The 18,815-nt window shown below is 45.8% G+C and overlaps 1 long non-coding RNA gene across 3 annotated transcripts; it reads right to left on the bottom strand.

Moving 5' to 3' along the window:
* Positions 1 to 5,949: 5,949 nt before the first annotated feature.
* Positions 5,950 to 18,804, bottom strand: LOC109028681 (uncharacterized). Of its 3 annotated transcripts, none has more exons than XR_002007708.3 (4): positions 18,654 to 18,804; positions 10,395 to 10,537; positions 7,831 to 8,184; positions 5,950 to 6,332 (listed from the first exon to the last, which is right to left on the bottom strand). It is a non-coding gene; the product is annotated as an uncharacterized lncRNA (long non-coding RNA). The 3 variants fall into 3 exon arrangements; XR_010129143.1 differs by having other exon boundaries at positions 7,831 to 8,177; positions 18,654 to 18,791; XR_010129144.1 differs by lacking the exon at positions 18,654 to 18,804 and adding an exon at positions 11,028 to 12,716.
* Positions 18,805 to 18,815: the final 11 nt, after the last annotated feature.

Here is an 18,815-nt window from a genome sequence, read left to right as displayed (position 1 = left end):
ACCGATACATGATACATGAAAAAAAATGTATTCTTACAGTTGTGGAGGCTGGGAAGTTCAAGACGAAGTTGCTGGTTGGTTTGGTCTCTGGTTTCAAGATGGCGCCTTGCTGCTGCGCCCTCTGGAGAAGAAGAATGCAGTGTCCTCTCACTGCAGAAGATGGAAGCGCTAAAAGGAATGAACTCCCTTTGCCAAGCCATTTTATAATGGGCATTAATCCACAAAGGATGAAACCCTGAGAAACATCAAGCTTTAAAGCACTGGTTCTCAACCTTTTTGGTCTCAGGAGCCCTTTGTACTCTTAAAATGTTTTGAGGATCCCAAAAGAAGGCTTGTACAGGTTCCATCTTTTAATATTTACCATATCAAAAATTAAACTGAAAAAATTTTAAATTATTTATTCATTTAAAATAACAAGGATAAACCCATTACATGCTAACATAAATCATGTATTTTATGAAAAATAGCTATATTTATCAAAACAAAAATTAGTGAGAAGAGTGGCATGCATAATTTTTTTTGTTTGTTTATTTTTTGTTTTTAGACGGAATCTTACTCTGTCACCCAGGCTGGAGTGCAGTGGTGTGATCTCGGCTCACTGCAAGCTCCGCCTCCCAGGTTCACACCATTCTCCTGCCTCAGCCTCCTGCGTAGCTGGGACTGCAGGTGCCTGCCACCACGCCCAGCTAATTTTTTGTATTTTTAGTAGAGATGGAGTTTCACCGTGTTAGCCAGGATGGTCTTGATCTCCTGACCTTGTGATCCACCCGCCTCAGCCTCCCAAAGTGCTGGGATTACAGGCGTGAGCCACCGCGCCTGGCCTAAATTTTTGTGAATGTCTTTAATGCCTGCCTTCTCATATTTGTTTCTGCATTCAAGTTATTGCAAAATGTTGTGTTGGTTGAAGTATATAAAGAAAATGTGGCCTCATACAGTTGTGTAGTTGGAAAGGCAAGAGTATTTTGATTCTCTCTTCAAACAATTATGGACAACCTGCTGTTACAACACCAGAATGCAAAAAGTTGTAGTAAATACAGGTTAGGTGCAGTGTGGAATCTGAAAGCATGTGAATGAACTTTCTGAGTTTTGTAACATTAAAGTCCAGTTGCGTTAAGCTACTGTGATAGCGTATAGCATTGTCCTAATACTGGAATTAGTATCAGAAGTGGGGTGCTACTGTTAATAAATAAAAAGAAATAACTAAATCATGTGATACTGGCTCAGAAGTCAGGCAGTAGGCTGTGTGGAACCTGACATCACGCCATGTAATACATTGGCAACCATTTGATCCAGCTGTCGTCATGATGACTTGGAAAGTCAACCACATGCTTACAGAGCCTGTAGACACAGGGGAAAAATCGTACAAAACAGAATACTAACAGTGGACCTTGGTTCTTGCCAGTTGCATTTAGCCAAATATTAAACAAAAGAGATATTCTTGGGCAGCAACTGGACCATTTTCAAGTAAAAGTGAAAGGTAATAAACAGAGTCCAGACATTTGTGCCCATGTGGGTTAAGAAAAATCCAGTTGCTTCTAGACACCGTATATAAAAACAACGCTGAAAACAAGCCTTTGAGTGGTAAAGGCCGATTAACACTCAGCGTGGTAACAAAGACCAGGTGGGCTAACCCCAAATGAAATGAGAAGCCTGTGGTGATGAGGAGGCAGAGAAGTAAAATCAAGTTTGAGCATTTCGTTTAGGAGAGTTTGGGCTCTGATTACTTGCACATGCAAACGAACTGGAAACAAACAGATCAGATGTCTACCACTTCTTTGAGGGAACTGCATTGCCAAAGAAGTCATGAAACCAGACTCTATGCTGTTTGGGCATTAAAATAAAAACAATCTTTAGGCCCCTAAACTTGCATGGGCAGGAAGTGGGCTGCCAAAGCTGTTCATCCTCTAAGGTGGACCTAGTTCCTAGTCCCCAGTATACACTTCACATGTGGCCCTGGAGGACGCTGGACATGGAGGACCTCCCAGAGGATGAGGCTAGGGCTTCATTTCTCCAATGACCTCAGCTGCCTCTATTTCCCCTTCTTCCTCTGGAAGTCCTATTATCGTTATTATTATTATTATCATCATTTTTATTTTGAGATAAGGTCTCACTCTGTCGCCCAGGCTGGAGTGCAGTGACACGATCATGGCTCACTGCAGCCCTCCCAGGCTCAAGTGATCCTCTTGCCTTAGCCTCCTGAGTAGCTGGGAGTACAGGCACATGCCACCATGCTTGGCTATTTTTTTTTTTCAGTAGAGATAGGGCTCTCACTATGTTGCCAGGGCTGATCTCAACCTCCTGGGTTCAAGAGATCCTCCTACCTCAGCCCCTGAGTAGCTGGGATTCGGGTGCACACCACCATGCCAACTAATTTTTAATTTTTTTTTTTGTATGGACAGGATGTACAATGTTGGAAATGGATTGCTTGCAGAGGCAGGAGGATCGCTTGAGCCCAGGAGTTTGATCACACTGTGAACCATGATTGCACCCCTGCACTCCAATCTGGGCAACAGAGTGAGACTTGTCTCAAAAAAAAAAAAAAAAAAAAAGAGAGAGAGAGAGAGACTCAAAGATAGGCAAAAGAGTGGGAAGGCTTTATAGTGGACAAAAAGGAATGCTCTAAGTCTGCCCTATTGGCATGGTGCTGAAGGTGGGCTAACTAGAGATAGGGGGTACTATGTGGTTGACTATGGGTGCATCTTTGGCTTTCCCTGGTTGATCCTAAGTTGGAAGTAGGGACAAAAATTAGGGAAGCTGTTAGTTATTAATCACGTTCTGGCAGTAGTGGACCGGTTGTGATAGAAGTTATTGTTTTGGCCAGGTGCGGTGGCTCATGCCTGTAATCCTAGCACTTTGGGAGTCCAACGTGGGTGGATCAGGAAGGAGGGAGGATTTGGGAGGTCAGGAGTTAGCCTGGCTAACATGGCGAAATCCCATCTCTACAAAAATACAAAAATTAGCTGGGCGTGGTGGTGCATGCCTATAATCCCAGCTACTCAGGACGCTGAGGAAGGAGAATCAGTTGAACCTGGGGAGGCGGAGGTTGCAGTGAGCCAAGATCGCGCCCAATTTCATCTCAAAAAAAAAAAAAGTTATTGTTTAGCTTCCTCGATTGTTACTGGACGTAGTAATCTGGCTTCCTGCAAGTCTAACTTTCAGCAGACTGGCTACATAGGCTGTGTACTGTAGATAAGGCAGTAAGTAAAGCAAAAATTGATAGAGCATCAAGGATAAATAGAAAATCCGTAATCAAGCAGAAGATTTGAACACTTCACTTTCAGTAACTGATAAAACAAGTAGACAAAAAAAATCAGTAAGGATGTAGAAGATTTGAACAACGTAATTAACAAACTTGACTTGATTTACACGTCTAGAACCCTGCAGAACACACACTTTTTCAAGCATATTCAGAACATTTATATAAAGTGACCATATGGTGGACCATAAAGCAGTTTCAACAAATCTCACAGGAGTAAAATAACATAGACCATGTTTTCTGACCATAAGTACAGTTAACCTAGAAATTGAAAACAAAAAGCTAGAAAAACCCCATGTATCTGGAAATTTTAATATACTTTGAAATAACAAATGGATCAGAGATTAATTCAAATAGGAATTTAGAAATACTTTGAACTGAAAAATAATGAGAATACTATACCCCAAAACTGTGGGGTGCAGCTGAACAGTATATAGATGAAAAGTATACTCGTATGTGCATACCTTAAGGAGCGGGGAGGATTGAAAGTTAATGGGAGGCCAAAGCAGGTGGATCACTTGAGGTTAGGAGTTCAAGATCAGCCTGGCTAACAGGGTGAAACCCCATCTCTACTAAAAATACAAAAAATTATCCAGGTGTGGTGAGGCTGAGGCAAGAGAATCGTTGGAACCCAGGAGGCAGAGGTTGCAGTGAGCCGTGATTGCGCCACTCCACCCCAGCCTGGGAGACAGAGCAAGACTCCGTCTCAAGAAAAAAAAAAGAAAAGAAAAGGCCGGGCGTGGTGGCTCATGCCTGTAATCCCAGCATTTTGGGAGGCCGAGGTGGGCAGATCACGAGGTCAGGAGATCGAGACTATCCTGGCTAACACAGTGAAACCCCGTCTCTAATAAAAATACAAAAAAATTAGCCAGGCATGGTGGCGGGCGCCTGTAGTCCCAGCTACTCAGGAGGCTGAGGCAGGAGAATGGCATGAACCCAGGAGGCACAGCTTGCAGTGAGCCGAGATCGTGCCACTGTACTCCAGCCTGGGCGACAGAGAGAGACTCCGTCTCAAAAAAAAAAAAAAAAAAAAAAGTTAATGGGATAAACATCCATCTCAAGAAGTTAGAAAGGAATGACAAATAAACCAAAAAAAAAAAAATCAAAAGAAGAAAATAATAAGGTTAAGACTATAAAGAGAGTGGCTGGGTGCAGTGGCTCAGGCCTGTAATCTCAGCATTTTGGGAAGCAGAGGTGGGCAGATCACTTGAGCCCAGGAGTTCAAGACCAGCCTGAGTAACATAGAGAGACCTCATCTTTGCTGAAAATAAAAATAAAAAATTAGCCAGGCATGGTGGTACTGAGGTGGGAGGATCACTTGAGCCTAGGAGGTTGAGGCTGCAGTAAGCCATGATTGTGCCACTGCACTTCAGCCTGGGTGACAGAGTGGGACCCTGTCTCTAAAAAAATAAAATAAGGCTGGGTGCGGTGGCTCACATCTGTAATCCCACCACTTTGGGAGGCCAAGGCTGAGGTCAGCAGTTTGAGACCAGCTTGGCCAACAAGATGAAACCTCATCTCTACTAAAAATACAAAAAATTAGTTGGGCGTGGTGGTGTGCGCCTGTAATCCCAGCTACTTAGGAGGCTGAGGCAGGAGAATCGCTTGAACCCAGAAGGCAGAGGTTGCGGTGAGCCAAGATCTCGCCACTGCATTCCAGCCTGGGTGACAGAATGAGACTCTGTCTCAAATAAATAAATAAATAAATAAATAAATAAATAAATAAATAAACCTTTTTTTTTTTTTTTTTTTTTTTGAGACAGAGTCTCACTCTGTTGCTCAGGCTGGAGTGCAGTGGCTCGATCTTGGCTCATGGCAACCTCTACCTCCCGGGTTCAAGCTATTCTCCTGCCTCAGCCTCCCAGATAGCTGGGATTACAGGCATGTACCACCAGGCCCAACTAATTTTTGTATTTTTTGTAGAGATGGGGTTTCATCATGTTGGCCAGGCTAGTCTCGAACTCTTAGCTTCAAGTGATCTGCCGACCTCGGCTTCCCAAAGTGCTGGAATTACAGGTGTGAACCACAACACCAGGCCAATCTTTTTTTATCAGTCTAGATAGACTCAAAAGATTCTGATTTTAGTCAATGGGGTACAGTCCATTACAACCATTACTTAGAGTTTGTGTTCCATTCTCGTTTATCAATTTATTATTTATCTTTTAAAAATCTCCACCAAAAAAAAAGATATATAAAAAGAGCAAAAAGACTGGCCATAGAGTAGGAAAAGATATTTACAACAAATGTAACTGACAACCCTCATGTCCAGAATATATAATCCACAAAGGACCCCTGCAAGTCTGTGAGAAAAATCCAGAAGACTCAGTAGAAAAATTAAAACTCTTGAACGGGTATTTTGTAAGAGAGAAATCCAAATGGTTAACAGATACAAGAAATGGTGCCCATCCTCATTAGGAATTTTAAAAATGCAAATTAAAACCATAACAAAATTCTATTACGTATCAACCAGAGAAGCAAACATTTAAAAGTCTGATAATACCAAGAATAGGGTAGATGTAGCATAATGGGGCGTTCATACACTCCGTTGGCATTATCTTATAAGGTTGAAGCATCTTATATCCTACAGCCTGACAGTGTCACTCCTAGTACCTACCAGAAAGAAATGGGTTCCAGAAGACGTGTATAAATTGGTATGTTCTCATGCGGCTAATAAAGACAGACCCAAGACTGGGTAATTTACAAAGGAAAGAGGTTTAATGGACTCACAGTTCCACATGGTTGGGGAGTCCTCACAATCATGGTGGAAGGCAGAGGAGAAGCAAAGGCACATCTTACATGGCGGCAGACAAGAGGGCTTGTGCAGGGGAACTCCCATGTATAAAACCATCAGATCTCATGAGACTTATTCACTATCACAAGGACAGCAGGGGAAAGACCCGCCCCTGTGATTCAATTACCTCCCATTGGGTCCCTCCCACGACACATAGGAATTATGGGAGCTACAATTCAAGATGAGATTTGGGTGGGGACACAGCCAAACCATATAAGTGTACAAGAATGTTCAGCACAGCAGTGTTCATAATATCCAAATTCTAGAAGCAATCCACATGTTGACCTACAGGGAAACAGATAAACAAATTGTGCTCATTCACATAATGACGTGCCAAACAGCAATAAATATAAACAAGTTACAGCTACATATAACAACCAAAGCATGATGAAGAGCATGGGAAGCCAGGCACAGAAGGATGCATGCAGCACGATTCATTCATACGCTGCTCAAAATGAAACAAGTCTGACTAGGAATGCATGCAAAGGTGTCAAACTGTAACAAAAAGCAAGGAGATGGTGCTCACAAAAACCAAGAGTTTGTTACCCACAGGGAAGGAGAAAAGGGATGTGTGCAAGGAACAAGCAACACACAGCTTTCAGAGAGCTGGAAAAGCTCTATTTCTCTTTTCTTCTTTTTTCCTTTCTTTTCTGAGTCGAGGTTTTGCTCTGTTGCCCAGGCTGGAGTGCAGTGGCATGATCATAGCTCACTGCAATCTTAAACTCCTGGGCTCAAGTACTCCACTCACCTCAGCCTCCCAAGTAGCTGGGACTACAGAGGCATGCCACCTCACCTGGCTAATTTTTTAGATTTTTTAGAGAAAAATGGTCCCCCTTTGTTGCCTAGGCTGGTCTTGAACTCCTGGGTCCAAGCAATCCCCCTGCCTAGGCCTCCCAAAGTGCTGGGATTACAGGCTGAGCCACTGTGCCCTGCCATGTGTCACTGTTAAAGGGAAGATGCCAGGCCGGGCGCGGTGGCTCACACCTGTAATCCCAGCACTTTGGGAGGCCAAGGCGGGTGGATCATGAGGTCAGGAGATCGAGACCATCCTGGCTAACATGGTGAAACCCCATCTCTACTAAAAATACAAAAAAAATTAGCCAGGTGTGGTGGCAGGCGCCTGTGGTCCCAGCTACTCAGGAGGCTGAGGCAGAATAACGTGAACTTGGGAGGGAGAGCTTGCAGCGAGCCGAGATCGCACCACTACACTCCAGCCTGGGCAACAGAGCAAGACTCCATCTCAAAAAAAAAAAAAAAAAGGTAAGATTCCAGTAGAGACAGGTGGGACGTCCCGGAGAGGCAGTAGTTAATCAGTGGGATAAAGTTCCCCAGGAGATTGTGGGGGATAGAACCCACATCTCAGGTGAGAAGATATTTCACTGGTGAGAACACCTCTTCCAATGCTACTGGAAGGGAGGAGAAAAGGATGGACATGTGTTTCTTCAGGCCTGGTGCAGGCAGGGAGGAAGGGAGTTAAGGGAGCTCCCATGACAGGGCTGCTATTTTCTCTTTGAAGAAAGAGGCAAGACCTGCTGAAAGAGAATGAGGTGGGTTCGAAAATGATGGAGGGGGCTGGGTGTGAGCGCCATGCCAGGTGAGCATGGGGTTTCTGGCAGCACAGAAGGCCTGGTTGCGGGAAAAAGCCACGGGTCTCCCTCAGCACCCACCCAGGGGCAGGCATAAAGGTGGGCAGCTGGATTCATCCAGCGGGGTGGGGCTGCCAAGGGGAGTGTGGGAAGGACAAGGACGTGGAAGACACTCTATTGGCAAGAGAATGACTTACTTGTTGGGTGCAGCTGCAGCCCAGGAGCAGGTGCGGTGGGAGTCTCGAGGCGGGATAGCTGGAAGATGGCTCAGGAGCGGGGAGCTGGGTGGATTCTCTCTAAGATGGGGCCTGTCCCCGGGGATGATGACAGGGTTCCGAGCTTGGCCTTGGAGCAGGAGAAGCCACGAGGGTCAGCAGGACTAGGATGAAGGAAGTCACAGGGTGCACATGGAGGCTGGAGCACCCCGTTGACAACCTCAGGGCTGGAGGCGTGGAGGGAAGACAGTGGTCCGATGCAATCAGAGTTGGATGGGGAAGTTGGTAGAAGGCAGTGCCCGGGAGTGGTCTTTTGAATGCAGAGTCTCCTTGAAACTCAGGAAGAGAAATACTTGGGTGTATTTTTCAAGGCATGAAAAGCCTTTCCCTAGCACTTCACACAGGCTGCCGTCCTGGAAACACTGGGTGGAAATTCAACATCAGCTCTTGGGAAAGTCAGACATCTCCAAAACATACGTGACCCACGGAAGACAAAATTGTGAAAGAGATGGGGGGTGAGGAGGGGTGATCAATGACACCATAAGTGCTACCGGGAAACTGAAGTGAAATCAGAAATCTAAAGGGGAGGCAGCATTTCCCACTGGGGTCCTGGTTAGGATTCACTGTGACTCACCTCGTGACAGGTTACACTCGGGTGCTGGAGTAACATTTAGCGTTTAGAATTGGTCAAATGTGCCTGGGCATGCCGGAACACAGATGACAAGATAGGGTTTGTGGTTGCTGTGAAGATCTCAAAGGACAGGAAGCAGCCCTTTCTCTATTTCCCAAATACACTATTGTTCAAATCGGTGACACTTGTTTATTTGCTACTCTACACAGAAAGTTGATCAACATAATTCTTGAAAAACCATTCAGGTTCTGCAACACTCTAATGGGTTTGTCTTTTTCTTCTCTAGGCAAAACAATATCAAATCATATACCTTCTTCTCAAAGAATGATTTTCCCACTTATTTGAAGTCCTTTTGAGTGGAGTGACTTGAACTTCTGGCAATAATTTAATAAGGAATGGATAGGAAGGTTTATACCTCAGCTATTGCATGCTATATACTACTTTAAAATGTGTATTGGGATTAAGTTGGGTTTTTTGTTGTTGTTGTTGTTGCTAAAGAGCATTTCTCCTAAAAAACAGTTTTCTATTTTAAAACACTCTTTTTCAGCAGGGCGCGGGGGCTCACGCCTGTAATCCTAGCACTTTGGGAGGCCAAGGAGGGCAGATCATGAGGTCAGGAGTTCGAGACCAGCCTGGCTAACATGATGAAACCCTATCTCTACTAAAATTGCAAAAAATTAGCCAGGCGTGGTGGCACACGCCTGTAGTCCCAGCTACTCGGGAGGCTGAGGCAGGAGAATTGCTTCGATCAGGGAGGTGGAGGTTGTGGTGAGCCGAGATTGTGCCACTGGACTCCAGCCTGGGCAACAGAGCAAGACTCTGTCTTAAAAAACAAAAAACAAAACAAAAACACTCTTTTTCTATTATAAAAGTAATAAATATTTTGTAGCCATTTTGAGAAATAAAGGCATGCTAACTTCTTTGCTATTTTTGACCATTTAGTGTTACAGATGAATGCTAGAATTATTTTCTCAAGTTCCAAAAGAATACAAAATGAGTTTTGAGGTCTTGTTATTGGTACATTCTGATTTAGAATATTTAGAATTGTTACGTCTTCCTGGTGAGTTGAATTTTTTATCATTTATCATAAAGTGACCCTCTTTATTTCTTTTCTTTTTTTTTTTTTTTTTTTTTTTTGAGACAGAGTCTCGCTCTGTCGCCAGGATGGAATGCAGAGGCGCGATCTTGGCTCACTGCAACATCTGCCTCCTGGGTTCAAGCGATTCTCCTGCCTCAGCCTCCGAAGTAGCAGGGACTACAGGTGCATGCCACCAGGCCCAGCTAATTTTTGTATTTTTAGTAGAGATGGGGTCTCACCATGTTGGCCAGGATGGTCTCGATCGCCTGACCTCGTGATGCCCCCACCTTGACCTCCCAAAGTGCTGGGATTACAGGTGTGAGCCACCGCGCCTGGCCAACCTTCTTTATTTTTAATATTGCTTTCTAAAGAATTAACTTTGGCCAGGCCTGGAGGCTCACACCTGTAATCCCAGCACTTTGGGAGGCCGAAGCGAGTGGATCAGCTGAGGTCAGGAGTTCGAGACCAGCCTGGCCAACATGGCGAAACCCTGTCTCTACTAAAAATACAAAAAATTACCTGGGCATGGCCAGGTGTGGTGGCTCACGCCTCACGCCTGTAATCCCAGCACTTTGGGAGGCCAAGATGGGTGGATCATGAGGTCAGGAGATCGAGACCATCCTGGCTAACACAGTGAAACCCCATCTCTACTAAAAATACAAAAAATTAGCCGGGCATGTTGGCAGGCGCCTGTAGCCCCAGCTACTCGGGAGGCTGAGGCAGGAGAATGACGTGAACCCGGGAGGCAGAGCTTGCAGTGAGCCAAGATCATGCCACCGCACTCCAGCCTGGGTGACAGAGAGAGACTCCGTCTCAAAAAAAAAAAAAAAAATTTACCTGGGCATGCTGGCAGGCACCTGTAATCCCAGCGACTTGGGAGGCTGAGGCAGGAGAAGTGCTTGAACCTGGGAGGCAGAGGTTGCAGTGAGCCAAGATCGCACCACTGCACTCCAGCCTGGGCCACAAGAGCAAAATTCCACCTCAAAAAAAAAAAAAGAATCAACTTTATTGGGGGTATAATTCACATAGAATAAAATGCACCTATTTTAAGTGTTCAATTCTACGTGTGCACGCACACACACACATTAACTATCGTCATAATCCATAATCCATTTTTCCATTTTTGACTTTTACCTTTCTTTACAGCTGTTTTGTTTTTAGCTACATTTATTGAGGTATAATTTAGATGTAGTAAAATTTACATCTCCATGACTCCATGACAAATGTACATAGGCAAGTAACCATCACCACAATCAAAATATAGAATATTTCCATCATCCCCAAAACCTCCTTTATCCCCCTCTGTAGACAATCTAGGGTTGCCAGATTTAGTAAGTTTACCTGGGCTACCTGTATTTTCTCTGGCAACGCTAAGTCATTTCCTGTCTTCCCACTCCCATCCCTGGCAGCTACTGTTTTCTGTCTCTATACTTTTTTGTTTTCATGAATGTCATATAAATGGAATCCTACTGTATGTCATCTCTTACAGCTGGTCTCTTTCTCTTAGCATAATGGCTTTTGAGATTCATCGGTGGTGTTGCATATATCGGTAACTGGTAACTTTTTTTTGAGACAGAGTCTCGTTCTGTTGCCCAGGCTGGAGTGCAGTGGCACCATCTCGGCTCACTGCAACCCCCGCCTCCCAGGTTCAAGCGATTCTCCTAAGTCATCCTCCCGAGCAGCTGGGACTACAGGTACGTACCACCATGCCTGGCTAATTTTTGTACTTTTAGTAGAGACAGTTTTTCACTATATTTGCCAGGCTTGTCTCAAACTCCTGACCTCATGTGATCCATCTGCCTCGGCCTCCCAAAGTGCTGGGATTACAGGCGTGAGCCACTGTGCCTGGCCGGTAATTCGTGACTTTTTATGGCTGGGTAGTGTCCATTTTAAAGGTGTACCGCAATTTGTATATCCATTCATTCACCCATTGATTGGCATTTGGGTGTTTCCAGTTGTGACATAAAAAGAAATATATAAGTGGTCTCTGCCCCTGTTCCTGGCACACAGCTTCTAAAGCTCTTGGAGTCTCACAAGTGATCATGGTGTCTTTTTCTATGCTAATGAGACAACTGGCGTGGCTGGGGACCCCTGTATAGCTTAGGAGGGGTCTGGTCACCACAAAGACCAAGGCATGATTACAAGATTGGAACTTTCAGCCCCACTCCACCTTCCCACTTCTTTGGAGAGAAGAGAGGCTGCGATTGAGCTAACGACCAATGGCCAATTACTTAATCGATCACACCGATATAATAAAACCTCCATAAAAGTCTAAAGGCCTGGGCCAGGCGAAGTGGCTCATGCCCGTAATCCCAGCACTTTGGGAGGCCAAGGTGGGTGAATCACCTGAGGTGGGGAGTTTGAGACCAGCCTGACCAACATGGAGAAACCCCGTCTCTACTAAAAATACAAAAATTAGCCAAGTATGGTGGCATATGCCTGTAATCCCAGCTACTCGGGAGGCTGAGGCAGGAGGATCACTTGAACCTGGGAGGTGGAGGTTGCGGTGAGCTGAGAACACGCCATTGCACTCCAGCCTGGGCAAGAACAGCAAAACTCCATCTTGAAAAAAAAAAAAAAAATTCTAAAGGCCAGGGTACAGAGAACTTTGTGGTTCATGAACACATACATGTGCCAGGAGCGTGGTGCACCCCCAGCTCCACGGGAACAAAAGCTCTTGCGTTTGGGACCCTTCCAGACCTTGCCCTATGCTTCCCTTCAGCTGCTGTTCATTTGTATCCTTTATAATAAATCGGCAACTGGAAGTAAGGTGTTTCCCTGAGCTCTGTGAGCTCTAGCAAATGACAAAACTAAGGAGGAGCTCGTGTGCCCCTCTGATTTGTAGCCAGTGTGGTAACCTGGGGACCCACTACTTGGGATTGATGCCTGAAGCAGGGGCAGTCTTCTGGGACTGAGCTCTTAACCTATGGGGTCTGTGCTAACTCCACAGAGTTAGTGTCAAAATCGAATTAAATTGTAGGATATCCAGTTGGCGTCTGCAGAGAATTGCTTGGTGTGGAAAACCCACATGTTGGGCTGGGCACAGTGGCCCACACCTGTAATCCTAGCACTTTGGGAGGCCGAGGAGGGAAGATTGCTTAAGGCCGGGAGTTCGAGACCAGCATGGGCAATGTAGTGACACCCCCGTCTCTAACAAAAATTAAAAAAAAAAAATTACCTGAGGATAGTGCACACCCATAATCCCAGCTACTTGGGAGGCTGAGGTTGGAGGATGGTGTGAGCCTTGGAGATCAAGGCTGCAATGAGCCATAATTGTGCCACCACAGTCCAGCCTGGGTGATAAGAGAAAGATCCTGTCTTGAAAAAAAAAGAAAAGAAAACCTACACATGGATGTCAGACGTGTTGTGAGTAGAACAAGCTTTTCCTTTACCAGTTTTGGCAATTACAAATACAGCTGCTATAAACACTTCCTACAGATATTTGTGTGGATGTATGTTTTCATTTCCCTAAATACCTACGAGTGGGACTGCTGGGTCACGTATGTGTATGTTTAACTGCCAAACTGTTTTCCAAAGTGGTTGTACCATTTTCCATTCCCACCAGCAACTCTATGGGAGTTCAGGTTGCTCTGAGTCTTCACAGATACTTGGCATTTTCATTTTGGGCCTGGAAGGGGGGTTGAAGGGAGCCCCCAGTACGCTGGTGCCACTGTTACTGAGTGTTCATTCCACAGGGGGGGTTGTTTGTGAAAATTCATCAAGCTGTAAACGTTTATGTGCACTTTTCTGGACATATACTAATCCTCAATAAAAACTCTTTAAACCATATGAAATACATGTGAACTAAATTAAGTAACAATTTATTGAAATTAACATGCTTTAAAAAAATTGAAATAAAAAAACTCAGAGTAAGTCCGTAGTAGCCTGGTTTCATAATCCTTACGAATTTTCCCCTGGCCATCCATGGTGAATACCCGAAAACCAAATTAATACTTCTGAACATTATAAGAGACATGTCAGGAGGCTCAGACCAATAATGCATATTTAATTTTACTCCTATCCTCATCAATTATTCACTTTTATTCTCAAAATTCTCATAATTGTAATATTCTTAGTTTTGTGTTCAGAACATAAAAATAAACCTTCTATTTTCAAATAATGACAATAAAGGGTGGAGCATGAAGGGGAGTATTGGCTTCCTCCTGAAAGGGAACTCCCTTTAATGACAGAGAACAGCTCCTTCCAGAGGGAGTTTCCGGTGACAAGGGAAGGGCTTCTGCCTGGTGTGACGAAGGCAGCACCGTGGAGGGGTTCAGAATGGTTTGGGACTCAGGGACTTCAAGTTGTTCCAAACTCTAGAGAATCCTCTTCCAAATACCAGAGTCCTGCTCTTTTGTAATCAATAATAGTAACAGCGGGCCCAGGGGCGGTGGCTCACGCCTGTAATCCCAGCACTTTGGGAGGCCAAGGCAGGCAGATCACCTGAGGTCAGGAGTTTGAGACCAGCTTGGCCAACATGGCGAAACCCTGTCTCTACTAAAAATACAAAAATTAGCTGGGTGTGGTAGCACACGCCTGTAATCCCAGCTACTAGGGAGGCTGAGGCAAGAGAATCGCTTGAACTCAAGGTGGCGGAGGTTGCAGTGAGCCAAGATCGCGCCACTGCACACCAGCCTGGGCGACAGGACGAGACTCCATCTCAAAAACAAAACAAAAACAAACAAAAAAACACACACAAAAAAGTGGCTAATACTCAGTCCTCTCTGTGTAATGCCCCATTATAAGCAATTTACATGCACTCATATATCATTGAATTCCCATAACCATCTGATGAGGCAGGTCCTATTACTCCTCTGTTTTAGCATACAGTTGATTCTCATGATTCATAGATTCCACATTTGCAAATTCACTTAGTAGGTAAAAAATTTATGTGTAACCTCCCCCCCGCCCCCCCACAAATCAATACTTGCAGCGTTTCTGAGGCCATGAGCCTGTACATGCCATGTGCCTGGAGTGGGGAAAATCTGAATCGCCGCGTGTTGGAGTCCCTGGCTGAGACCCAGCAAGCACTCTCTCTCTGCCCTCATTTCTGCTCACCTACTGCCAACAACTGTCCTTTTCTTGGTCTGTTTAGCGCCACATTTTTGTAATTTTTTGCTTTTTTTTGGGTGGCGGTTTTGCATTTTTAAATGGCCCCCACACGTAGGGTTGAAGTGTTATCTAGTGTTCCTCAGTGCAAAAGGTCTGTCTTAGGGAGAAAATACATGTTAGATGTACTTCATTCAGGCATGAGTTATATGCCGTTGTCTGTGGGTTTGATACCAGTGGGCTGGGGAGGTGCCCAAACGCAGGTGGGACCTTGACCCCGGGCTCTTGACGTCATTACGAAAAGGAATTCAAGGATAAGTCAGAAAATAGTGAAAGTACAAAGACTTATTACAAGGTGAAAATTACATACTCAAGAAAGAGGAATGCAGGCCTACTCAAGAGAGAGTCGAGCAATGGTTTGGGGTTTCTACCTTTATGGGTTTCTTCAACCAAGAGGTGGAATATCCATGAAAATTCCTGGGAAAAGGTAGAGATTTGGAGCGGTGGTGTCACCCATTTATGCGCCAAATCTGAGTGCTCCTGAAACTGTCATGGTACTGGTGGTTGTGTGTTTAGTATGTTAATGAGCACATAATGAGGTCCTAGGGGAAGCCTGGGTCAAGCCCAGCACCATGTTGGGTCCAGTTGGTCTTAGCCAGCTTGGTTCATACCTTGGTTTTTCAGGGTCTTAGCAGACGATAGTCTCTAGTTATGTAAAACTGCTGCCTGGAATTTAATTCTCCTGTGACCACCCTGTATTATTCCCACCTCATTTTCAATGTTAATTAATGAGTCAATAATAGACATTAAATAAGGCTTCTTTTTGTTTGTTTCTGTTTTGTTTTGTTTGAGATGGAGTCTCGCTCTGTTGCCCAGGCTGGAGTACAATGGCGTGATCTTGGCTCACCGTAGCCTCCACCTCCCGGGTTCAAGTGATTCTCCTGCCTCAGCCTCCCCAGTAGCTGGGACTATAGGCATGGGCCACCACACCTGCCTAATTTTTGTGATTTTAGTGGAGATAGGGTTCCACCATGTTGGCCAGGCTGGTCTTGAACTCCTGACCTCAGGTGATCCATCCGCCTCGGCCTCCCGAAGTGCTGGGATTATAGGCATGAGCCACTGTGTCTGGCCTAAATAAAGTATCTTTAAATAGAAACACACACACAAAAACAAAGTTATGTATATTGATCTGTTGATAAAAATGTTGTGATCAGAGGCTCACAGGAACCTAACCCTGTATCTTCCCTAGGAGCTGTGGTTTCCAAGGAGCAGTATTTGCTAAGTCCGTGTACTGGGTGACTTTATTCAACATAACTACTGCAAGTACCAGAATTGACTATGATGAAACGGAGGTACAGAGCCTAAGCCTCTTGTCTGTTGTCATTTAGCAAAAAAAATGAAGGATCTGAAGCCAGGCAGTGCCATTCCAGAGCCCTAACTTTCAAATGTCGTATCTACAAGGTCTTACATTCAAATAACATTGTAAATTCAACAACAAAGAGGACCAAGCTCCAAGTTTATTCAGCTATTTCTGCACAGAAGGCACCTGAAATGATCTGTGCCTGGAAACAAAAGGTAGAGGATGTAAGTGTATCATTCTCTATTTTATCCACAGCCCTCAGAAGCAGCTGGTCTGCCTGGCTTTACTCTCCATAACACTCCACAGAACAGTTTTGCAGTTCCCAGAGCTGTGCCTTCAATGGACACTAGGTTTCAGGTGACCAAAGATGCTATCAGAGAACATGACTTTCTCATAGGAGAGAATGAGTTTCCCGGTATGTTGGACCATCTCAGCCAGATATTTCTGTGTCAGAAACCCATCAGTAACACTCCAGACTGGAGATCAGCAAATACATTCTGTAAAGGGCCAGAGAGTAAATATTTTAGGACTTGTGAGCCATATAGTCTCTACAACTAGTCGACTGTACCCTTTTATCAAAAAAGCAGCCACAGACAATACCTAATGAAGAGGCATGACTCTGTTCCAATAGAAATTTAAGAAAGCAGATAGGCTGGGCGCCGGTGGCTCACGCCTGTAATCCCAACACTTTGGGAGTCCGAGGCGGGCGGATCACTAGGTCAGGAGATCAAGACCATCCTGGCTAACGTGGTGAAACCCCGTCTCTACTAAAAATACAAAAAAATTAGCTGGGCGTGGTGGCGGGCGCCTGTAGTCCCAGCTACTCGGGAGGCTGAGGCAGAAGAACGGCGTGAACCCATGAGGCGGGGCTTGCAGTGAGCCGAGATGGCGCCACTGCACTCCAGCCTGGGCGACAGAGCAAGACTCCGTGTCAAAAAAAAAAAAAAAAGCAAGCAGATGGAGGTCTAGCTGCCCAGCTGCTCTAGAGAGGCTGTGTCTTATGTTTGTAATTTCAGCCCCAGCAGTAAAAATTGTCCCTATGTTGTCAAAGAGGAAATGAAAACAGAGTCACAGTCATTGGCTTTTTTTTTTTTTTTTTTTTTTTTAGAAGGAGTCTCGCTCTGTCGCCCAGGCTGGAGTGCAGTGGTGAGATCTCGGCTCACTGAAGCCTCCCCCTCCCAGGTTCAAGCAATTCTCCTGTCTCAGACTCCCGAGTAGCTGGGACTACAGGCACACGCCACCACGCCTGGCTAATTTTTATATTTTTAGTAGAGACGGGTTTCACCATATTGGTCAGGCTGGTCTCAAACTCCTGACCTCAGGTGATCCGCCCGCCTTGGCCTCCCAAAATGTTGGGATTACAGGGGTGAGCCACCGCACCCACCCCAGTCATTGATTTTTGAAAAGGGCAGGCAAAGAACTAAAATCTGCCTGCCGATTGTATATTTTCACTTCTGGAGTGAGCCTCAATACCGTACTTCATGTTAGATCCGAACTAGTTGAAAAAATTAAAGCAAATACATAGTGAAAGGATCTGGTCTTCACATGATCCAACTGGCGTTGGGTCTCAGCAAACCCATCTTTGCAGGTTAAATTCCACACATGAACTGTGGTTGAACTGGGGATGGTGGTGGTGACATCAAATCGCATTTCAGGTGCTCCCAGAGCTCGGAGTGGATGGTAGATCCTCTCTTTGCCCAATCTCAGCTTTCTGTGTCTCTTAGCTTCCTAGCCGAAGACCCCAAGGCAGGTTATAAAACTGGAAATAAAGTCTTGGTTTGCTCCTGTGAAATCATCCTTCGCAGACAGGTTTTGGTTTGGACCGGGGGATGCCTGAGGGTCTTATACAGACTGGGATTCAGTCACAGAACTACTAACTTGCAAAGTCTATTTCTTTCTATCTTTTTTTTTTTTTTTTGGAGACAGTCTCGCTCTGTCGCCCAGGCTGGAGTGCAGTGGCACGATCTCTGCTCACTTCAACCTCCGCCTCCCACGTTCAAGCAATTCTCCTGCCTCAGCCTCCCGAGTAGCTGGGACTACAGGCGCACGCCACCACGCCCGGCTAATTTTTTCTATTTTAGTAGACACGGGGTTTCACCATGTTGCCCAGGCTGGTCTCGAACTCCTGAGCTCAGATAATCCGCCCGTCTCGGCCTCCCAAAGTGCTAGGATTACAGGCAAGAGCCACCGCGCCTGGCCTGCAAAGCCTATTTCTAACAAAAGTCAAGTCCCACACACTTGCCTCTACACTGCGTTTTGCTCCTTTGTTATCCCAGGTTTTACAATTACAGAGCACTTGATGAGCCTGTTTCCACGTCTGTAAAATGGGGCGAAGTTCTTCACCGTGCTATTGCAGAATTAAGCCACTGGCTCTATAGGCAAAGTGCTTAGCACGGGCGTGGCACGCTGCGGGTGCACAGAAATGCTCGCTGCCACCCCACCCTTAACTACCGGGCACCCCAGCGCCCCGCCAGGGGCTGAAGAAACGTGGGAGGAAGCGGAGGAACGCGAAGGGCGTGTGCCCGCGAAAGGTCTCACGAGGCGTTTCGAGGTCGCCTCTTCAGGCTCGGCTGCCGACAAGGTGCCTCTGAGCTCACCCAGCCCAACCCGCGCACCCCGGGACCCCAAGACGGCAGCGGGCACAGCTGGGCAGCCGAGACCCGGGAACACCCACTTCCGCCACAGACCTGCTCAAAATATCTCCTTCTGGCAGCGCGCGAGACGTGGCCCGAGCCGGCCCCGGGGAGGCGGGGCCTGAGAGCAGACAACCCCCCCCACTTCCGGCTCGCCTGCGTTCTCCACAGGCCCCGCCGCAGCCCCTCTTCGCCCCGGCCAGCAGGCCCGCCCCT

Source organism: Gorilla gorilla, chromosome 9, assembly GCF_029281585.2.
Source record: "Gorilla gorilla gorilla isolate KB3781 chromosome 9, NHGRI_mGorGor1-v2.1_pri, whole genome shotgun sequence".
Taxonomy (NCBI): Eukaryota; Metazoa; Chordata; class Mammalia; order Primates; family Hominidae; genus Gorilla; species Gorilla gorilla.
The sequence above is the reverse complement of the archived record's forward strand: the minus strand, read 5'-3'. Positions and strand labels throughout refer to the sequence as shown.